General features: G+C 44.1%; 1 protein-coding gene across 8 annotated transcripts in view; it reads right to left on the bottom strand.

Moving 5' to 3' along the window:
- MCTP2 (multiple C2 and transmembrane domain containing 2) overlaps window positions 1-22,271 on the bottom strand; it is a 238,071-nt gene extending 215,800 nt beyond the window's left edge. Inside the window, exon 1 of one of the 8 annotated variants that reach the window (XM_059180096.1) lies at window positions 22,146-22,271. The gene's annotated coding sequence lies outside the window, so the exon portion shown is untranslated. The other 7 variants (XM_059180097.1, XM_059180095.1, XM_059180094.1 and 4 more) reach the window with 7 other exon arrangements.
- Window positions 22,272-23,510: the final 1,239 nt, after the last annotated feature.

The following is a 23,510-nucleotide window of genomic DNA, read 5'->3' as shown; positions in this document are numbered from 1 at the left end:
TCGGCTCAGGTCATGATCCCAGGGTCCTGGGATTTAGCCCCGCACTGGGCTCCCTGCTCAGCGGGAAGCCTGCTTTTCCCTCTCCCACTTCCCCTGCTTGTGTTCCCTCTCTCACTGTGTCTTTCTGTTAAATTAATAAATTTTAAAAAAAATGTATATAGTTGAGTTGTGTTAACCTCAATTTTACCCACATACAAAATCATTAAGAAATCACATATGGGGAGTGCCTGGGTGGCTTAGATGGTTGGGCATCTGCCTTCGGCTCAGGCTATGATCCCAGGGTCCTGAGATCAAGCCCCGCATCGGGTTCCCTGCTCAGCAGGCAGTCCACTTCTCTCTCTCTCTCCCCACTGTGCACCCTGCTTGTGCTCTCTCACTCTCTCTGTCAAATAAATAAATAAAATCTTTAAAGAGAGAAAGAGAGAGGGAAGGAAATCACACAGGACACATTTGTTAAATTTCCCAAATCAAGTGGGTAATTTAATAATTTGGCTTGTGACCCTTTGTTGTGTAGTGACTATGGGTAAGCACTGCATTGAACTCTTTGTCTATGAATTTTCTGTCTTCCCATCCCCCCCATTGCCCCCCCAAAAAACCAAATGAACATAAGAAGAAATCAAAGATTATAAATATTAAGCATCTTGTCTGCTAATATGTGGCAGTGTGAAGATTTGAACAGTTTCTCTCTAAAATCACAAAATCTGTGCTTAGTCCTATAGACTGCATTGTCATCCCTAAATGGGGCTCATCAAATCTCTTCTCTGGGTAAGTCAATCATAATTCTAAATTAAGAATTAAAAAACCCAAAGAGATACCACGGATATTATAATTATTGGTGCATTACAGTGGGAAACAGTACAGAAAATTACAAAGGCTAGTTAAAAAAGGATAGGATTTAACTATCCTATGAAATAAGTAGCTATAATAAATGGAAGCAATTTTAAAAAGAATTAAAAGAAGACCCAAACCCTATGAAGAAAACACTAATCCAAGAAAAAAGAAGAAGAAGAAGACACTAATCCATCATCGAGGTATTCAAAGTTTTCTACATGTCACCCAGCTCCAACCTCCTGTCCACGCACGTGCAACCTTGATTCATACAGTTTAAAATCCGAGTCACTGAAGGGGAAAGTAAACGGTGTGCTCCAGAGCATAAAAAAAAGAGTTAAAAGCAGATGTTGGTTTCAGTCCACCACTGAATTAGAATACTACCAAATTTTTTTTAAGCTGGTGAGAAAACATTCTTTTTCCATCTTTGGACTTTACTGATTATAATTACATGAATAGTACAATAGAATAAGAACTGTAACATGAAAAGGCAAGGGACTATAAACTGCTCCTATTTTTTATGAGTTAAAAAAAAAAAAAATGGAGTGCAATGGGAATGAAGGGATGTGTTTTCTCCTCCTAGGCTCAAGGAGCAAAATGCACACTATTCCTTCTCCCAAGGCACTCGGAGTTCAGTAGGAGAGGCAGATAACAAAACAACCCCAATACAAGCTGGTATGACCTATGAGGTATTAAGAATGAGAAGGTAATGGAACACACAGGAGATGCATCCACCTAGCACAGCAAGAACTTGGACCAAGGAAAGAGTAATTACAATGAAGTTTAGGGGACTGATGGAGAAGGTGAATTATGTAATCCATTATCATATGTGTTGGGAGGGTAGGGGTGAGGCCAAGGCAAATGTCTAAGGCTTCTTGGGCAGTAAGGAATCCAATGGAACTAGCAATTAACACAGGGAAATAATAGCAAGAGTTATTTACAAAAGGCAAGATAACCTCCGTGTTGAATGTGTTCAGCTCAAAAACTGATAAATTAACAAAGTCAAGGCTAACTGTAGCCCGACTGGATATTCAGGTTTAAAGTTTAGGAACAAGGTGTGGGATAGAACTGAAGAAGACAGAACCACCACCCCCTCCCCAAGCAAGGGGGTAAAGTGAAAAGAAAATAAGATAAGGACAGAACGATAGGGATCACAGACTTAGTGGAAGCACAGAGAAAAGGAAAGTCTTTTTTCTTTTTTTGAAGACTTTATTTATTTATTTGACAGGAAGAGAGATCACAAGTAGGCAGAGAGGCAGGCAGAAAGAGAGAGAGAGAGGAGAAGCAGGCTCCCTGCTGAGCAGAGAGCCTGATGTGGAGCTGGATCCCAGGACCCTGGGATCATGACCTGAACCGAAGGCAGAAGCTTTAACCCACTGAGCCATCCAGAAGCCCCAAAAGGGAAGTCTTCATGAAAACTAAGGACTCGCCAGGGGGACCTCCGTTTCCTCAGGGAGGTAAAGGAACGAGGATCAAGGAAGCTGAAAGCAGAAGTTTCAATGAGGGAGTAAGCAACCATCTCAACACTTCAAAGAAGTGGGCTGAGGAAGGCAGAGGTGCATCCAGAGCTTTAGGCTACTGGGAGGGCTGCAGAGACTTTGGAGATACAGGATCTGGAAGGCAGAAAATTGGGAAGGCAAGAAGCAAAGATATGACAAGAGACACCCTTTCAGGAGTCTCTGCTGTGAGGAGGAAAGAGATACTCTCTAAGCGTACACCAGTGAAGATACAAAAAATGAACAGTGTCACTTCATTAAGATAGGCTAAGTTTTAAAAATTAAAGTCCTAAAGGAAGACATGTAAAAGCAAACTAAGTACACACTGTAAATAGGCAAAACTCAGGTTTTAATCATAGATATCCCCTTCAAAAAATTCACAATTGACTTTTCCCTCTAAGTTACAATTTTCATGTCTTATGTGGATGGCAGAAGTCTAAATAACATTTGTTAAATAGAACTGAAGTTCAAATGTCTAATTAGGATAGAGCTATGGCTAAAACCCAGATCTTTTGACTTGCCAGGTAATTTTCTTTCAATGACAAGGCAAAATGTTATGTACTTACACTTACAGTAAACTTTTTAAAAAGAAGGCATATGCAGATCAAAACCACAATAAAATACCACCTCATACCCATAAGAAAAACAGGGGGGTCCTGGGTGGCTCAGTTGGGTTAATCATCCAACTCTTGATTTCGACTCAGATCATGAACTCAGCGTCATGAGATCTAGCCCCACGTTGGGCTCCATGCTCAGTGAAGAGTCTCTTTGAGATTCTCTCTCTCCCTCTGCCCCTCCCCCCATGCATTCTTTCTCAAATAATAAATAAAATCTTAAGAAAATCAGAAAATAGAAAGTGTTGGTGAGGATCTAGAGAAACTGGAATTCTTATGCACTGTTAGTGGGAATGTAAGGTGCAGCCTCTGGGAAAACAGGATAATGGCACCTCAAAAAATTAAACATAGGATCATGCTATATTGCAGTAATTCTTCTTCTGGGTATATACCCAAAAGAAGTGAAAGAAGAGACTTGAAGAGCTATTTATACACCCATATTCATAGTAGCATTATTCACATTCAGCCAAAGATGAAGGCCATACTGGTGTCCATCGCTGGATGAATGGATAAGCCAAATGTGGTACATACATATAAAAGAATATTACTCTACCTTATAAGGAAACTGACACATGCTAGAACATGGATGGACCTTGATAATATCACGGTAAGTGAAATAAGGCTGTCACAAAAGGATCAATGCTATATGACTTTACTACATGAGAGTAGTCAAATTCATGGGGACAGAGAATAGAATGGTGGTCTCCAGGGGTTGGGGGTAGGGAAAGAGGAGAAATGGTTGTTTTGGGTACAGAGTTTCAGTTCTGCAAGATGAGAACAGCTCTGGAGATGGTTGGCGGTGATACTTGCACAATAACGTGAATGGACTTCACCACCATTGAACTTCACTCTCAGAAAATGGGTAAGATGGTAAATTCTAGGTGTATTTTACCAATGTTTAAAATAAAATGTACATAAGTTAGAAAACCAATTTTTAAGCCAAGCTGGAGTGAATAGATAGATTTATAAAGTGGTACCTTGAAGAGGTCATATGAGAAGTACCTGGTACCTGGGTGACTCAGGCAGTTAACAGTCCGGCTTTTGGTTCTGGCTCAGGTCATGATCTCAAGGTCATGAGATCGAGCCCCACATCAGGCTCCGTGCTCAGTGTGGAGCCTGCTTAAGATTCTCTCTCCGTTATGAACCCCTCCCCCAATAAAATAAATAAACAACTCTTCAAAAAAAAAAAAAAAGAGGTTGTATTAGGTAAAATTGTTTAAAAAGAAGCCTCTTTTTAAACAATTTTACCTAATACAACCTCTTTTTTTATTTATTTATTAGGTAAAATAATAAGATAGATGTTACTATAGCTGGGTCAAAACCTCAGGTGACCACATGTGCCAAGAAAGGAACAAGAAGACCTAGGTAGGCTGAGCTGTGGCGGGGGCTGAGGCACGAGGGATAAGGCACAGGGCTGGAGCTGTGCTGGTTTTTCAAGAGATACTTCCAGCCTAAACATGTATGTGAAATTTCCAGCGTTTTATATCCTGGCAGTCGGAGTATCACTACTTTCAAATCATTTTCCATAGGCATCCTTCTATGTCATTACATAAATATCAACATATGGCTTTTCATTTGGATAAAATGTTTGCTAAAACTTGACTATGAGAACATTTTTCTGCTGCTTCTCACTCTATAAACACTCAAGAGCAATTCACATTTAATAACACAACAGAGACAGCTTTTTTCCCCAGAATGGATCATTTTTGTACCAGCGTTGTCGGGCTCTGCTGTCGGTTGTGCTCTCTTCGTCCCTCTGCACTGAATTCAATAAATAAGCATAAAAGTCAAAATGTATTATTTGAGGCCATTTTTCCCTTAACTTTAGGGCTGTTCTCTGAGTGATTTCCCCTTGTGGATGTCACGGCAATTAAACAACCGAGATACAAAGACCCTTACTGAGTTAATAAAAGGAAAAATATACAACTCGCCGCTCCCCCATTGTGAGGTATAAATTCACTTAGGTGCTTAGATAAAGTTGTTTTCAAGGTTATTCTATGGTGTTAGTTCCTTGGAGAGCCCAGTGATTTACCTTAATGTGTTTTTAGACTTTGAATATATTAAAGAAAATCCACACCAAAACACATGATTCATAGGCTTCTATACTAACTCCCAGTACAACCCCATCATGTGAAATTTTAAATTAGTCCGTGATCACAGCTGAAGAACAGGCAGTTTCTGCACAGTTGTACAAGATGACAATTGGGTTAATGTAAAATGTAAACATACTACAAGCCCAGAATATCTAGCACAGAATGTATACTATCCCAGAGATATATTTGTAGAGATACACACATTGTGGACAGAATGAACCACAAATCTTCATTAACTCAGCCATGAAAATTTGTTTCTCTGATGCCAGTAGCTGCCTGGAAAATGATTTATAATTTTAAATGCAAGACACGCAAATTATAAAAATGGTACCTAAACTATGCTTACGGCACTGCATAATGATGTATAAGTATGAACTAGACTGATGGGAACAACGACTGGTTTTTTCAAAGCAGAGACTATTGGCTTTCTTTCTAATTCTAAAAATGTTATGCCCTTTAGTATTGACATGGCACTTTGTGCAAAGAATACATATGAAAACAAAAATTGATGTGCGTGTTGGTATTTATTTATTTATTTGTTTGTTAGAGAGAGAGGGAGAGAGAGTGAACACAGGTAGAGAGAGTGGCAGGCAGAGGCAGAGGAAGAAGCAGGCTCCCTGCCAAGCAAGGAGCCCGATGTGGGACTCGACCCAGGAAGCTGGCATCATGACCTGAGCCAAAGGCAGCTGCTTAACCAACTGAGCCACCCAGGCGTCCCTGTGCATTGGTATTTTATATATGTATGTCTTTGTGTGCTTTCCTCCAACAGAAAGGAAAAGTTCAATCCAAACTCATCTTGGATGACAAGTACATTTCTGAGGATCGGGTGTGATAAATGGAAGGCAGATGCCTGGAGAGAGATTACTGCAAATGATTCTGAGGCTCAGTGGGAAACCTGATGTTATCAGCCTGAAAATCTGCCCCAGGCTTCAGAAAAGGGAACAGTGGCTCCAGACCAGTCAGAGGCTATCTCTGTTCAGCTCCTAATATCAGAAACACAGATCCTGTCTGAGGACCTAATGTATTCTATGATTTTCCGTAGAATAATCAACTCAAGAGGCCTCTACAACTCAAAAAACGCGACATAGCTAATTTAGTTCTGATCTGACAGCCAAAGGGGAAAAGTCCAGGTATGGGGTTTTTTATTAATTAATTAATTAATTAATATTCCAGAAATAAGTTCTTAAAACTCAATGCAGTCACTTCATTTGCCTGGAGCAAAAGTGTCGGATGATTACAACAGCCATTTATTTAATCGGATCTGTTATTCGGTTGGTAGAATTCTTATTTATTTGCAGTGAAAGGTTTTCACACTTACTGTCTCCATACAGAACAGAAACTTCCAGAGGGAAAACAACCTGTATAAATATCTACACAAATGTTCAAAGAGCATCTAGGTTTGGGTTTAATAACGTCATTTAGTAAATTTCTGCTTTCCTATAAAGTAGTAGTGATGTAATACAATTATTTTCTATTCTAAGGACCAAATTATACTATTCTATACTTAGGCAACAAATCCAAAAAACCAAGTCAACCCATGATGACCCAGTCTACACTGCGGAGTGAGTTTCCGGTGACAGAGCATAAAGGGGTTTTGAGTCAGAAACTTGCACCTTTGCAAAGCCTCACTGGCTGCTTTAATTCATTTTCTATAAATACTCAATACAATTCAAGCTTCATAATTGACAGAAAAAGGCTAAAAATAATCCATAGTTGAAAAGAGTCAGACTTAAAGGAAGAGGAAGCTCTTAGTTCCAGCAGGTGTCTTGACACAAATGAACAGAATCTTGACAAAGTGAGAAGAGGACAGTGTGTCCTTTGCAGAAAGCTAAAAGCATCACACAAGTTTACATATGTTTTAACCATGAAAGGGAAGTTAAAGCAAGCCTAGCCACAGCTCTGGGCTCACCTGACCAGCCAGTATCGTAAGCAAGTGAAAACAGAAGCTATTGCCAGATGCAAAGTTCGGTCAACTTGGGTTGTATACAAGGGGGAAGGCTCACTGAACCCACAGCAAAGACCTCAGCCTGGAGCAGCCCTCCTTTCCTTGATGTTCAGTGCTACCAGGTCTGACAGTAAATTCTGCATGAAGGAGAAAGGAGCACCCCCTCCCCCACCGAGGGGAAAAGTGGGTGCAGCAAACTTTTGGAGGGAAGACCTAGGAATTTTGTTTTGTTGGTTCAGGCTGTTAACAATAGAATCTGTTCTCCATACAGATCAAACACCTAGCTCTCTCACCTCAGGTTTAGACCAAGCATCACCTCCTTAGGGAGCCTTACCTTTCTTTTTTCTTTTCTTTTCTTTTCTTCTTGAGGGAGAGGAGAGCCTGAATGCGGGGCTGGGCAGGCACAGAATTAAAGGGAGATGGAGAATCTTAAGAAGGCTCCACACCCAGCACAGAGCCCAACATGGGGCTTGATCTCAAGACCCTGTGATCACGACCTGAGCCAAAATCAAGAGTTGGATGCTTAACTGACTGAGCCACCCAGGCACCCCAAGTGCCTTAACCTTAACCCTCACCCTGACCTTGACCCTTTAGTATGAAAGCACATGTTTGCACTATAATCTGTCACACCTGACATTCAGCATGGCCTTCATGATCAAAACTGTCCCATGAGTTGGTTTATTTGGACTCTCCTATCCACTCCCATCCCCCCACAATAATTAAGTCCTCTAAGGAGAGGAGATGGTATTTGCCCAGTTCACCCCTGCACTTCAGCACCCAGAACAGTACCTGGCACACAGCGGTTGAGTTTAGACTGAATGAATGAATGAACTCATTCAGAGGGCAATTCCCTCTACTACAATCCTGACTGAATACTCATCAGAACTCCGAGCCTGCATAGAGACCAGCACCTCCCAACAACCTAAAAAGTTTCACAATTGGTGAGCTTTCCCGTAAATGCTTCATCATTGAATAACTATTGATGGGCAATCTACGGATTGCTCTCTGATAAGGTGTGGGAGCAGCTTCATGCACTGGGTCCAGCGCATCACATCAATAATGATGACACAGCCTTCCTAGAGGTCTGGGTGTAACCTGCTGTGGTTACACGCCTCCCATCTGGATTTCCCCAAAACATTTCATCAGTAGAATGATCTACTTTTCTTATCACCTTTATAAAATCACGGTCAACAAGTTGCCAGAGAAGTCCTTGCACTCCAGCATAGAAGAAGGCCACCGAACTGGGGAGTCTCTGAAACTATCCACCAAGGGCCGAGGGGTCCTCGATCCGGGCATGACTGCAAGCCTATGAGGCCAGCCACGCTTCCCTCCTCCCATCAACATTTGGATTTCAGTAAGCTGAGATCCTTTTCCAGTCTTGAGACAGCGGGTGTCCCAACAGGAGAAAAGGCAACAGGTGAGGTCTCCAAGGCACACACCTGAGGAACGGAAGGACACGTGCTCAGTCACCTCCAAAAGAATCCAAACATCTGAAGCAAACGTGGAAAACTGCCACAGGTGAACCAAAACGAGTCAGAGACATGCACAACCAAGACTTTCCTCGTCTATGGTTGAAGGAAGATTTTTAAAATGCAGATGAAAGGGTATTTCCTACAGTCATGTGAAGGACAGTTTATTTGAAGACCGTACCTCTCAGCCTGTTAGTGATGCATTAAAGTGACATCTGTCCAGATCATTGAACTTTCTGTGTCTATACCTGAAGGGGTGACTCACTATCGCAAGGCAGTCAGCACGCCCTAGCATTTATGTGGCGTTCCGTTACAAATGAAATCAAATGGAAAGGTAAAGAACACTATTATCAATATTAAAACCATGTATCTTTTAAAAAGGTTATATCGATCCCCCCGCCCCCTGCTTCTCAGATTCCATCAATGCCAGTGCCAGCTCGGTGAAGTAGACACGATCCTATGACAGCTTCAGTTGGTAATTCCCAAATGAACTTCCCCAATGTTCTACAGTCTCGCAGGGCATGCACTCTGCAACTCATGTCATAGACTGTCAGCTACAAAAAGGCTGGAAGCGATCCCAAAACCTCCAAAACAAATCTCCCCACTGAGCTAAAATGCTGCAAATGAGGTTTTAAATAGGATGGAATCGCTAGGTTCTGTTAGGACCAGTGAACGTGACACATGGTAGTTCTTCAAAGCTAATACGAGCCTCCCACCATCAAAGCCTCATTTTACTGATGGGAAAACAGAGGCACAGAAGGCTTAAGTTACTTGCCCAACATCACACACTGAAAATTCTGCAGAGCCACCTGTGAGCCTAGCGGCCCAGCTGTATATCCTTGTTCTTTGTGACACTTTGTCCCTCTCTCTTTTTCACCTAACTCCTGCTCAGCGTCAACATTCCTGAAAGGGCCAGCACTGTGAAGAAACTATCACAAAAACTGCACAAGGTCATGCAGTATGAGAGGAACATAGAGCGCCAATCTTGGGCACCTGGGTGGCTCAGTGGGTTAAGCGTCCAACTCTCTGTTTCAGCTCAGGTCATGGTCCCGGTCATGGGATCGAGTCCCCCATGGGGCTCTGCGCTGAGGGCAGAGTCTGCTGAGCTCCTTCCACTACTCTAGTTTGCAAGCTTTCTCTAAAAAATGAAAACTTTGGAAAAATAAAAAATCCCGATGACTCCTGGCGACCTCTACAAGACTTTGAGGGTCACTTACTCGCCAGCCTTCCAGATTCAAGTCACATTTTCCCTCCACTTCTCGGTCCAAACAGAACTCGCCTATCTTTACAATCCTCTCTGCTCCCAAGAGGGTTCCTCTAATCATCTTTTCAGGAAGATCTATCTTGACTCTCCAAGGAGATGTGCATTTTGAAATCAGAAACTGCTTCTGTTTTCCCTGTTGTTCCATTTAAACATGAAATCCTTAGCTAATCAATACTTTTTTTTTTCCCTTCTCTTTTTCAGCCATCAGAAATGTAGGCTGTGAACCCAATGAAACTATTTGGTGTCACCTTCCAAAGTCAAACTTCCAAGGTATTAATTCGTCCACATATATTTAGGAAACACTGTCTGGTTTCCCTGAGGAGTGGCTGGGCTTTCATCAAATTATACTATAATCACCAAGAAAATGCTAAATTCAGCACACGATCAATGCATGCATGTCCAGTATCAGCTTTCTAATGTCAAGACTTACTTAAAAATGCAAAAGGGAAAAAATACCTTAAACGTGAAAGGAAAAAATCTAAAGGAAAAAAAGGAAGAGACAGTGTCTCAACTCGAAAGATAAGAACCTCCACTGGGGTAAAATGGACTGAATTTAGATAATTTTTATTGCTCCCTCAAATGTGTCTCAAAAAAGAAAAAAATCTGTCTCCAGTTAATTTTTGAACTGAAATTATGCAATTTAGTACCAGGTCCTACTCCTGCTTTCTGCCCTCTCTCTTCTCATTCTTCTGGTTAGAAGGCAACATAGAGCCAAACACCAACAGTGAAGAGGAGTCTGATCCATGGGGAAAAGCTGCCTTAACATGGTTGGCCACTCAGTTCTCCAAAGTGTGGATATGGCAAAGGAGCCAGACTCCCACTTTTCCTGGAATAACAGGCATTTATAAAGTACGTGTTACACACAAAGCACTCTGCAGGGATTACCACTAATATTCACAGCACGCCCAGGTGAATAGTCGCAAACTCTGTTTTACAAACAAGAAACCAGAATTTTGGAGCCACTGAAGTCTTACAAGGGCAGAACTGATATTTGAGCCCAGGGTTTGTCCAGACTTGGGGCTCTTCCCAGTAACTCAGTCATGGTGAGACAAGGAAGCCACAGTGTGAGGCTCCATCAATGCCCTACTGGAGAAGAAGTGTCTTCTCTGGTCCCACTCCCTGCCCACCCCATCTGCAGTGACCTCCAGAAATGCTTACTGAGTAGACAGAAATACTCAGGACACTTTCCTCCCTGTAATCATTTCAAGCAGCACGCACTGGAGGACTGGTTCTCCTGATCACAAATGGAGATGTTTGGCTGATAAAATCTGGAAATAAATACCAAGACTTTTTTAGGAGCTTTAACAAGTTAAACAAATGCAGAGTCTTTTTAAGAGTCTCATGTCTGAGGAAGAGTTTGTTTAAGTGACATTTAAAGACTACAGAAAAAGGCCTGTTATCCCAGCATCAAATTGGCCCTGGCAATGTTTTGTCAAGGTATGCCTTTAGGAAATTGTAATTGTGCAGAGAGACACGCAGTGAGAAGTGACTCAGCCCAGACTAGAGGTCTCCATAAGGGAACTACTAGTATATTTCTAGTGCTTATTAACAGAAAACAAATGTACTGATGCACCAGCACATAGTGTGAATATATGTGTGTGTGTAAAGAGGTCTTGCTCTACACTATTCCATTCATGCTTTCTATGTAATCTTAAAAGCAGCTGTAAGGGTGAGTGGCTCAGTCAGTTAAGCAGCTACCTCTGGCTCCGGTCATGATCCCAGTGTCCTAGGATCGAATCCCGCATCGGGCTCCTTGCTTAGTGGGGAGCCTGCTTCTCCCTCTGTCTCTGCCTGCCTGTGCTTGCTCAATCTCTCTCTCTGTCAAATAAATAAATAAAATCTTAAAAAAAAAAAAAAAAGCAGCTGTAAAATCAATGATTTTTAAGCACTAAGACAGCTCTCAACCAGAGCCACTAGAGAAAAAATAACAATAAAACAACCAAAAAAATCTCATAGCAAGGGCTGGTTTTCAATCCAGCTAGACCAAGGTTATTACTACAAACCAGAGACACTACCAAAATTATACCAACAAGACAGCCAGAACTGCTCAGCAAAATTTACATTAAAAATAGTTTAACAACAACAAACTCATCATTCATTGCATATCATGAAAGAACCGACTTCCTTTTTTTTTTTAAAGATGTATTTATTTGGGGGGGGGGGGGTGTGAATGGGGTGTGGGGCAAAAGGGGAGAATCTCAAACCAACTTCCCTCTGAGTGGGGAGCCACAACATGGGGCTCGATCTCATGACGCTAAGATCATGACCTGAGCTGAAACCACAAGTCAGACACTTAACTGACTGAGCTATCCAGGCGCCCCTGAAAGAAACCGACTTCTAATTGGAATGGATAGAGACAACACTGATGAGGGCTTTATTCAAAGGCGCATGAAGTTATGATGGGTAGGACATGAGGACAGATGCTGGGCCATTTTGGTCATATCCTGCTGCTTCCCATAGACACCACATCAGCCTCAACAGAAAGGTAAAATGCAGTCCTAAAGGAAGTGTAATGAATAGAGCTTGAAATATGTATTCTCAATTTCCTTCCGTGTTCTCAGTGAACAGACTATCTAGATTAAAGAAAGGTTCCCAAGAGGTACCTCAGAAGTCCCCATGGGGATAAGCAGAACATTCAGCAGAAGTTAACTCTTAGCTTCTCCAAGATCACATCAACCAGAATACCAACCCCATCTGTACACTGTGGACCCTTAAAACATCTCATTTGGTCTTGATATTTATAAATGAATGAACAGCAAAAAAGCACTCAGATCCAATCAACAGCACCACAAGAATTATATCTGGATTTTAAAATGTCAACATCTGAATCTCCTTAAAAGCTGACATCAGTTTAAAAAACAAAAAAAACACACAGTTAAGTTGTTCTCTTGGGGTTGTTCTCATGTGGAACGAGCCATGAGTTTTACAATTACTGACTGCTTGCTTTGCTACACAAATTTATTATAACAATTTCGTGTTTTAAATCCTCGCTTGGGTCAGATAGGAAAGAGAGACCTTTTCAGAGTATCTAATTTCACATATTCACAAGCTTCTGGCAGAAAATTGTTCTAACGTGATGTGTTTATCAAGATCCTGCCAAATCCATCTCCAGAATAGGGGTTAGCAGGAATCCAAAGCTTTATCGATGTGGCTTTTAAAGCAACCTCTGTGGTGAAGGGTTTCAACTCTGCATTCAGCCTGGGAATGCACAGAGCAGCTGCTTCCAAATCCACGAGCCAAAGAAATACCTGGCATTTTAGCTGTCATGAGTCTTGGAGACTCCCTAGTTTGGGGGCTAAACCACGTCACCGGAAAATAAGTCAGAACGGAGTTGTTAAAATAGTCCAGGCTTAGGATGGAATAGTGGGGGATGGGGGTTGGAAGTAAAATTCCATCCAATGGACTGACCCTGTACAACTCACATGGCTTCTCTGGGTCTCAGTGCTCTCTTCTATAAAATGGGTATGACTCCTATCCAGCACGGTTCCTGAGAATAAGATGATACTGCGACCTTGCAAAACCTCCATAACCCCAGGACCGGGCACGTGACATGAAATATATGCCAGCTGAATCCACATGCCCTATAAACCAGGGAAAACAAAAAGCTTCTTCCACCAAAAGAGAAAAACATCCATGAAAAGGCACATATTGGCAAGGAACACAAAAACTAAGCACTCAATTATTGATTTATAATCTTGAGCTCACGGTGACAAAGGCAGAAGTGGACACAAAGCCGGAATTTGGAAAGGAAGCCATTAACAAAGCAAGTAAATGCCAATCGGTTATTAATGAGCAGGGCGGCACCAACCTGTTCAAACTTTTTCTTTTTAATCACATAAAGAGTTCATGATGTTTAGAAACAATGAATCATATACCTTCTCAGGTCTGCCATGTCTTCTGGTTCAAATATTAACAGAGTTTGAAACTTCCTGAGAACCTTCTTTCTCATCCCTTGCTAAAGCCAAACGTTTCTGTGCCAGCGCAAATCAAATAGATTTAAGAGAAAGAAAGAAACATCAGAGAAATTCTGCCTGTTTAGGCAGGTCTAAAACGCTGAAAGCGACTTCTGCCAAAGATTCTTATAATATCCAAAACACTCGACTATGTAACAAAGTGTGTGACAACCACAGCAGAGAGGAAGTTAAGTTAGAAGGGGGACACCAGGGGCGCCTGGGTGGCTCAGTCGGTTCAGCGTCTGCCTTCCTCTCAGGTCATGATCCCAGGGTCCCAGGATCGAGCCCCATGTCAGGCTCCCTGCTCAGCAAGGCATCTGCTTCTCCCTTTCTCTCTGCTCTTTCCCCTGCTCATGCCTGGGTTCCTTCTCTGTCTCTCACACTGTCAAATCAATAAATAAAATCTTTAAAAGAGGGTGACACAAAGACTGGGAGAAGATGGAGACAGTTCGTTAACAGACAATTGTCTGTTGCATTTCAGCAACAGACAAGAATTCTCGCTCAAGTGAGACACATTGCCAGAGGACAAATGGCGACATACTCATTCACCAGACAGACTGACCAGGGGAAGGTAAGCAAGCCTGCGGCACCACTGGACCCCACCTCATTCAGGAAAGAGCAACAGGAGGTGGAAGCACTGACCCCCAAGGCCATTTTCAGACTAGAAACCTACATATGTAATAATTATGTGATGTTTTACACTTGGTAAGACTGTTAATCATAATGATATTGGTTATATACAATTACACTATATGCATTATACACATTATATATTATATATATACATTATAATGTATATATACATTATATGACATGACATAATATAGTATCCTTTTCTAAGTTCTCAAACTAAACACCAACATCTTTCCCAATAGCCCCCTCCCCACTACCACCCAAAACACAAATTATCATACAATCATCACAATCATTATTTTTACTTGTTTCTGGTCTGAGTGGGGTTTGCTTCATTTTTGTACCATCCCCTCAGTCACCTCTTGGCTCTGAATGTGGGGACAGTCATGCAGATAAGTTTAGTACTTTCTTTTCTAGGTTTCCTGACCAGATCACAACCTCTTGTGAATATGTCTTTTGTATGTATGTATGTATTTATTTATTTGTCGGGGAGAGACAGAGCACAAGGAGGCAGAATGGTAGGCAGGTGCAGAGAAAGAAGTAGGCCCCCTGCTGAGCAAGGAGCTGGATGCAGGACTCAATTCCAGACCCTGAGATCAGGACCTGAGCTGAAGGCAGTGGCTTAACCCACTGAACCATGCAGGCGCCCCCCTATGTCTGACTTTTAATGGACAAAGTTGATCATAAACTTTCAGTTCCTCAAAAGCATCCATCCAGCAAATTCTGAAAACCTGTCTGTTCTTTCCAAATGTTGCTTCATGCTACAGAGGGATCCCTGCCCACCGCTGGCTCACTCCAGCTGCCCAGTCCTACTAAGTGCAAGCAGCCCAGTCCCTCACTGCTTGGCTCCCATGGCACCTTGCCCCTTATCCTTAGCAAACAGCACACTTTCTTGCAGGTTCCCATCTTGGCTGTAAGCTCTCAGGGGACAGGGAGATGATTCACAACTAAAACTCCATATAATGCATGCTCAATTAATAGTATTTTGGACAAAGGAACATGTATTTATTTATTTCAGCCACTTTCTTTTTTTTTCCAGTTTTTTTTTTAATAAAAATATAATATATTTTTATCCCCAGGGGTACAGGTCTGTGAATTGCCAGGTTTACACACTTCACAGCACTCACCATAGCACATACCCTCCCCTATGTCCATAACCCCACCCCCCTCTCCCAAACCCCCTCCCCCAGCAACCCTCAGTTTGTTTTGTAAGATTAAGTGTCCCTTATGGTTTGTCCCCCTCCCAATCCCATCTTGTTTCATTTATTCAGCCACTTTCTAACACAATTTTTAAACAAGCCTTCGACTCAACTCTGAGCACCTACGGAAACCTAATATTCTACACAAAAATTAATTTTGTAGTATTGGTATCAGCAGTGCCTACAAAACAGCACTGGCTGATCTGTATGAGCTACAAAATGATCCAGATAGTTAATTTATAATAAATATGATATACAATAAATATGATATATCAGATATGATAAATATCTATCATAAATACAAATATTTATGATAGATATTTATAGTGAGTATTTTTTTTAAGATTTTTATTTATTTATTTCACAGACACAGATCACAAGGAGGCAGAGAGGCAGGCAGGGGGGAGGGTGGTTGTGGAAGCAGGCTCCCTGCCGAGCAGAGAGCCTGATGCAGGGCTGGAGCCCAGGACCCTGGGATCTTGACCCGAGCCGAAGGCAGAATCCTCAAGCCACTGAGCCAGGCACCTGTATAGTGAGTACTTTTAACAAGAGAAAATAACCCATTAAGAGGACAGATGGCGGGCGCCTGGGTGGCTCAGTGGGTTAAACCGCTGCCTTCGGCTCAGGTCATGATCTCAGGGTCCTGGGATCGAGTCCCGCATCGGGTTCTCTGCTCAGCAGGCAGCCTGCTTCTCTCTCTCTCTGCCTGCCTCTCCATCTACTTGTGATCTCTCTCTGTCAAATAAATAAATAAAATCTTTAAAAAAAAAAAAAAAAAAAAGAGGACAGATGGCAAGCATTTTACCTTACGACAATTATATGAGCTGAAACGCTGCAAATGAGCTTTCAATGAGCCCCTTGCCCCTCTGCTCCGGCCAGCCCTTGTTTGCTGTTCCACATTGCCACCCTCCTCCCACGGGCCAGATCGCAGGCTATCAACCATGCAAAAGGGCCAGAGAATTTATCTCCACCCTCTCAAGAACAAGTGGAAGTAGACTCTTTTCACCTTTCCCATCAAAGGACTTGGAATCTGTGCCTACCCTGCCAATGCCAGGGGAAATGCCCGCGTTTCCTTTGTGAACTGCTTCTCGCTTCCACCCTCTCCTTGGGAGATGGCATCATTCATTTGTTGATATTACTCAACCTGCTGAATTATTCAGTTGGGTTCTCTGCTGCATTATTCAATGTACCCAAACCTCTACCTTGGAGTCATGAGGACATTTCAAACTTACAATGTCCACAAAACTCATTTTTATTTGTTGAAAACTATTCTGTCCTGACTTGTGGTTTTAGCATCAACCCAGGGGCCCAAGGTACAAACCCCGGACACCACCTCCTATAACCCCCATCACCTACGCAATCTCCCAGATCATCTCTCAAACTCTCACACACCTCTGCTTCCCGGTTGCCTTAAGCCAAGCCCTAAAGCCTCTCTCCTGAACTAAGATAACTTCTTAACTCCTTTCCAGATGACTCACTGGGGGAATTAGGGCATCTGACTCCATTCAGCCATAGCACAGCAGGCAAGTTTGTCCTCAAGACTCTGTACGGATCACATCTGTCCAGCCACCGCTGTATCTTCTTCCAGTGCCTGACATTAAGACTCAGCACAACCAGGCAGGCGACAAATGACTATGTGAATGCATGAATGCACGGCTGAGACAGCCAGCACTCCCAGAATTAAGTTCTGCTGCCTGCCCTGCACTCAAATTAACGTTTGTCTCAACATCTGCGTGCAGAGAAGCGAAGGCTCCGGAACCTGAGGTCCATACCCAAAGGCAAACCACCATTTGGCACACTCACACATGTCCTCACATCTACACCTGTGTTCTTTTTTTTTTTTTTTAAAGATCTTATTTATTTATTTGACAGACAAAGATCACAAGTAGGCAGAGAAGCAGACAGAGAGAGGAGGAAGCAGGCTCCCTGTTGAGCAGAGAGCCCGCTGTGGGGCTCGATCCCAGGACCCTGGGATGGTGACCTGAGCTGAAGGCAGGGCTTTAACCCACTGAGCTACCCAGGTATACCAACTGTGTTCTTTTTCATGCCTCCTGAAATGATGGAGGTATTCCATGACAAAATATAGAGAGTTGCGGAGAACAATCATTTTCAGAAAGAAAAAAAAAAATGTGAAAATGCAAAGCACAGCTCTTCTAGGTACCTTCCAGGACCTCATAGACAAACATACCATCATCTTCAAGACATCTGTGTCCTGGACAGGGAGCTGGGCTTTAGAAGAAAGTCCCCATGCCCATACCCAGAAGAAACCCACATTACAAAACAAGGCTACCTTCTGCTCATGGGGGGAATGCACATTAGCCCATCACCATACCAGGGAAGGAGGAAACATCCATGTTGCTCAATTACTAAATGCACTTGTGTCCATTTGCTTTCGAAACTTTAGAAATTCCCCCAAGGAGGGAATGACAAAATGGTACCTATCTCATCTGGCGATTTGTCCCTAAAGAAAAAGCTGTTAAACCCACATGGTCAGCAAATGACAATGATTGTTAAAAAGGGCCAGTCCACGTAGTCTCAAGTCTCCCTTCCAGCCTCCCCTACAAGACCCACACGCAACAAAGACACAGATGAAAACTTTCCCAGGCAGGAGAGAGGGGAAGTGCCTGAATCCTGGCTGAAATGCTTTCCAGCTGTGTGCCGGGGGACAATCCCCTTGTCTCCCTGGACTGCAGTTTTCTCACATTCAATGTAAGTGACAACAGCCCTGCTTTGTGGGGTTATACTCATGATTAAAAGAGTTCCTATTTCTTAGCACAACGCCTGAGTATAGTCCAGGTACTCCAAAAATGCCAGTGACCATAACATAAATGATACTCATATCACAGTCATAGCATATTAGTGTTGGCATGAATCCCACTCCTCTCTTACCATATCCACAGGGGAGTCTATGCCCAACCAGTTCGGTGAAATACCTAGATCACCGGGTCTCAAACTTCAGCATACACCGCAGTCATCAGGAGGGCTTCTCAAAATGCAGATCGCTGTGCCCCAGACACAGAGTTTCCAAAGCAGAGGGTCTGGGATGGGGGCTGAGAGCATGCATCTCTAGTAAGTTAAAACCAGTTGTGTGGGTGCAGCTGGTCTGAAAGGACATGCGGAGAACCCCTGACCAAAGGGGCCTCACTGCATCCATGGAGGAGAGTACGGGGATCCGTACCTCTGGCTGTCACCAGCCCTCCACCCACCTAAAATGCCCTCCCTGGACTCTTCCATCTTGGTAACTCCACCAACAATTCCAAATTCAGCTCAAGCCATCAGGAGCCCTCCAGGCTCCAGGCCAGCCCCTAGGACCCTGTGCTGTCAGAGTGAAATCAGCTCCATGAGGGTAGGAGCTCCCTGGTAAATAGGACCTTGCCATAGTCCGTGCCTGGGACATAGAAAAGCCTCCATTAACGATGAGTGGTAGAATAAGCGCTGGGAGCACCAATAGCCAAAGGCATCCCTGGAGAGCCAAGCAAAGTAGAAGGTCCTAGAAGTCAGCTCTGGGCCTTCCCTCTGGGCTGTTTACTAGATATGAAATTGCCCTGAGTCCACAATAAGCTGAGTATCCCTCCCACCCCAGCGACCAGCCTTCATCCTGCTCAGTGAACCATGAGTCCTTTGCCTACAACCACAGTTGGCCCTCTTACTCTTTGACGGTAATGGCGCTTCAGCTTCCGGCCTCTCGCTGGCAGAGGCCCCTATGAGGGCTACAGGCTGCTAGGAGATGCTCAGTGTTCTCAGGGAGAGAGGGCTGCAATCAGGAAGCATTTTTATGTAAGCATTTCTGGTAAATTGCCCAAAAAGTTCTCAGCTGAAAGAGAAAGAAACTTCCAGCAAAGGGTGATCATATCTTTTTCCATTCTAAATAAGCATTCACTTTCATAACTAATTTTACATTATTTTTTTAAAGATCCCCAAGTCATTTGCCTTTCAGGTGTCACAAAATCTAGATCTGCCCACTTCACATCTCATGCATACTCTGCTCCCTGGCCCTTTTGGTCTTCTGGAAAGTTCTCTAATTCATCACTCTTGGCCCCTCCATTAGAGAATCTTAACCAAGCCAAGCACACATCTACAAACACATTCTAGTCAGGATTTCAAATATTCCTAGAGAGGAGTTCAAGGTGCGTTGTTGATTTCACTGTCAAATGAAAACAAAAATAAAAATTGTGCCAAGCACAACTCGGGCAGAATATAGCCTACCTGATTCTCCCGACACAGGCAAAGAGCCTCTCTTCCCCACCTCACCCGCCAAAAAGACACTTTTTTTCAACACCTTAAGATAATTTAATTACAAAACCCCTCAATATCTCCGTATAATTACTAACAATGATAAGGAAGAGTTTAAGAAAGCAAGTGCTCTCCGTGTCAGGAATATTATTTAAAATTCTAAGGACTAGGGATAACTGGGTGGCTCAGTCGGTTAAGCAGCTGCCTTCAGCTCAGATCATTATCCCAGGGTCATGGGATCGAGTTTTGCATTGGGCTCCTTGCTGGGCAGGGCGCCTGCTTCTCTCTCTGCCTTCCACTCTGCCTGCTGTGCTCTCTCTCTCTCTGACAAGCAAATAAATAAATACTTCTAAAAATTTTTTTAAAAGTCTAAAGACTATTTTCATTCTCATCTACAGCCTAGTAACTGCAGTTTGAAAATCACTTCCGTGGTTGACAGGAATTTGAAGAAATTATGAGTTGTTATGGCTCATTCACTCAAAGGCTAAACTGGGAATATTCGGATTCCTTCCCACATAAGTGCACTGTAGTACTCTGTACACTTCTAGAGATAGATCTAAGGAAAAACAGATACACCTTTTAAAATAAATGTTACATATATTCATATATGATTATAGATTTATACACACACACGCACACAAAGTCCTCTCTAGGTGAAAACAGTGGTTTCTTTTCATCTGAAAGATATGGAATCAAACTGACCTCTGTTAAAGGATATGAATAATAAGAAAATTAACTGTTACTTCAATGTGTAATACACAAGGAATACCTACAAAGTTTTACTGGATTTGTCCCTCTTGGACATATTTGGTCCTTAAAAATATGTTAACAAAGACGCATAATAAACTTTGTATTTTAAAAACTGCCGTTCATCTTCGTGGTCCAGACTGGTTATAGTTTAACCACACAAAGAGACTGAAAGCAATACTCATTTATTCATAACGGTCTCTTCAACTGACATGGATTGTTTTAGGAAAATAAATTTGAATTATTTTCCATTAAATCTGCCAGATTTACACTAAATGTCCGAGAACCATGGAATAGTGAAAAAGCACAGCTTTTGCATTCAGAAATATCCCCCTTGGCTCTCAGGTCCACTAATTACTTTCAACAAACTGCTAGATTCCTCCCTGCCTGGGTTTCTCACCTGAAAAGGGGGAATAATATCTACCTTGTGTATTTTACACAACAAGATAAAGTGCCCAATAACCTTATTTTGAGGATGGTTTTTCATAGTCCTTGTCAGCTGGGATGTCAGACTTCTTCAAAGATCTGCATTCTCCCTGCATTTAAACGCTTAGTACCAGAGATTAAAGAAATGCGGGCCCAAGCCCCTGCTCTTTCTGAGCACCCAGCTGCGCAGAATGAGGGCCCTAAGTGGCCCCTGTGTATCAACACCTGTGCTACCAAAGGGCACGCCAACCTGGTTCTCCCAGAGGTTCCTCCTTAAAAGACATACAACAAATACGTACTGAATTAAATGCTGCCGACCCAAGCGAAAATGGATGCTAATAGGAATCACAACCCGTAGACCTGTTTGCCACTCAGTGCGTTGGGAAGCAGGTTTTTGTAAAGTTCCAAGGTTCACCTGGAAGCTGCTTGGTAACTCTTAAGTCACTCCTGTCAATGTCACTTCCAGTCCGCACTTGGTAAGTACCTACCTACACGCCGCTGAAACCTTCAGACACCGCACAGAATTTCCTTCAGACGTTCTAACCCGTTTATGGAAACCCAACCACGACTAAAAGCCTTCGGCGCCCCATTTGCTTGACAGATGGACCGCGCGCTGAGGAACTCACTGCGGAAGCAATCGCCTCTCAAGTTCACCACCACCATCACCGTATTGGGTTTTTTGGTTTTCTGGTATTTTTGTTTTTAATGTGCAAGACTCGAACCCCCACACAATTATCCTAAGGCTTTCTTCTCCTGGGCAGCTGCGCCAATGCCTGCGCTGGCAACCAGAGTTGAACCTCCGGGTCTCCACGAAGGGAGCGCATGAAATCCCACACAAACGAGGGGCTAACCTCCGCAGAAAGAGCCCAGGCGGTGGCGGTGACTCACTCCACTGCGCCCCGAGGGGACCAACGGTGTGTCCTTTAAAAAGCCACGAATTCCTGGGGCAAGCCGCCTGCCCTTCGTGCGCTCTCCGGGACTGCCCCCCTCGGATTTCGGCCTCCCTCCTTCGCACACCTTATTCCGGAAGCCGCGGCTCCCGGGAAGGAGCTCCGCTGAATTCCCAGCCCGAACCCTCAGGGTCCCCAACGCCTCACCTCGGTGGCGAGCAGGCGCCCGCCCCGGAAGAGAGCCGGCGGCGGCCCCCGCGTCCCCGCAGCGCGCGCTGCCAGGTGAGCCCGACCCCGCCCTCACCTGTCCGAGGCCGCGTCCCGGGGGCTGCCCAGGAGCCGGCGCGCCCCTCACCTGCCGGGACCCGCCGCCGCCGCCGCTCGCAGGCGCAGAAACTGCCGGGACGCGCCGGGGGCGGGGGCACGTCTCGCGCCGTCCGACTTCCTAGACCCCCGCCCGCCAGCCCCGCCTCCAGGGGGCGGAGGCGGCCGCGCGTCACCTTGGAGCCACCTCCCACCCAAGCGCGGTCGCGCGGCGGCCGGTGACTCCGCCCGCGGCTGCCCTGGGCCCCGGCGGGGCGAAGAGGAAGAGATCGCTCTCAACGCACTGGTCCGGCTTCGCTCGCCAAAAAAGGAAGATGCGCCCCAGCAGTCTGTGTTCAAAGTGAGGAAAGAGAACAAGTGTGACTTGCAAACTTGTAATGGCTGAGTAACGTGTCTCCGCGGATACTCAGAGGAGTGCTTGGGGCCGTCGCTCCCGAAAGGATCAGTGGGGAGAGCAACCTGCGTTTTTACCACCCTGACCCGGGCAGGAGGTACCAGAACCAGGCACCCCATTAAGCCCCTGCCATGTTTACAAGACGGCGGCTCCAAGTTCGGCCACCCAGATGCGCTAAGCTCTTTATTTGCTGAGCCTTGGCTCCTGGTCTGGAGAGATTGGGCCGATTTCCGTGCCCAGCGCGCTGAGTACTCCTACGCGGAGACCCTTAGAGATCCTTGGGTCCCATGACTGGCCCTAAAGCGTTCAGCAAATATTTGCCCTTGGTTCCTTTCCCATGAACTTTCTTCCTCCTTCCTCTCCTTTTCCTGCTGTGCTCTTCTTGCACTTTTATTTACTCTTGATCTCCGCCTGGCGGTTTTTTTCCACTCGACCTAGGAGCCCCTGTCTTCTGTGTTCTGAGTCGACCTTGCAAGACACTCGGTGGTTAGGGAGGAAATGGGCCAGATCCCTGCCTCCAGGATGTCAGAACTTCACACCCGGCCACCCCCTTGGAAGAGCAGGAATTAGATATAAGAGAGTGTGGGACAGACCTGGCGTTCTATAGGTGATGGGAGTGGGTGGCCTGTCACTGGAGAATTTAATTAGTGTAATTGGTGGTTAAGAGCCTGGGCTCCGAGTCAGAAAGACCTCACCAAGTCCTGCCTTGGCAACTGATGGTATAAACCCAAGAGTTCACTTAATGCCTCTGAATTCCCACTTTGTCTTTAATAAATGGGGATTCAAATAACAGCTATTGTATAGATTCTGAGAAATAATTGTTTTAGGTAAAGTACTTAACCGCAGTGTCCTGGCCCACGGATCCACACTTATGAAGCGTTGGCTAATTAGAATAACAGCACGGTAAGAACTGTTGTGGGCCAGGAGGGAGAACATTTAGAACACAAGAGAACTTGGTTGGAAGCAGAGGTGTAGTCTTCACGCAAAGATGGCATTCAGTAG

This window comes from Mustela lutreola, chromosome 7 (genome assembly GCF_030435805.1).
Source record: "Mustela lutreola isolate mMusLut2 chromosome 7, mMusLut2.pri, whole genome shotgun sequence".
Classification (NCBI taxonomy): domain Eukaryota; kingdom Metazoa; phylum Chordata; class Mammalia; order Carnivora; family Mustelidae; genus Mustela; species Mustela lutreola.
This window is presented reverse-complemented; position numbering and strand designations above follow the sequence as displayed.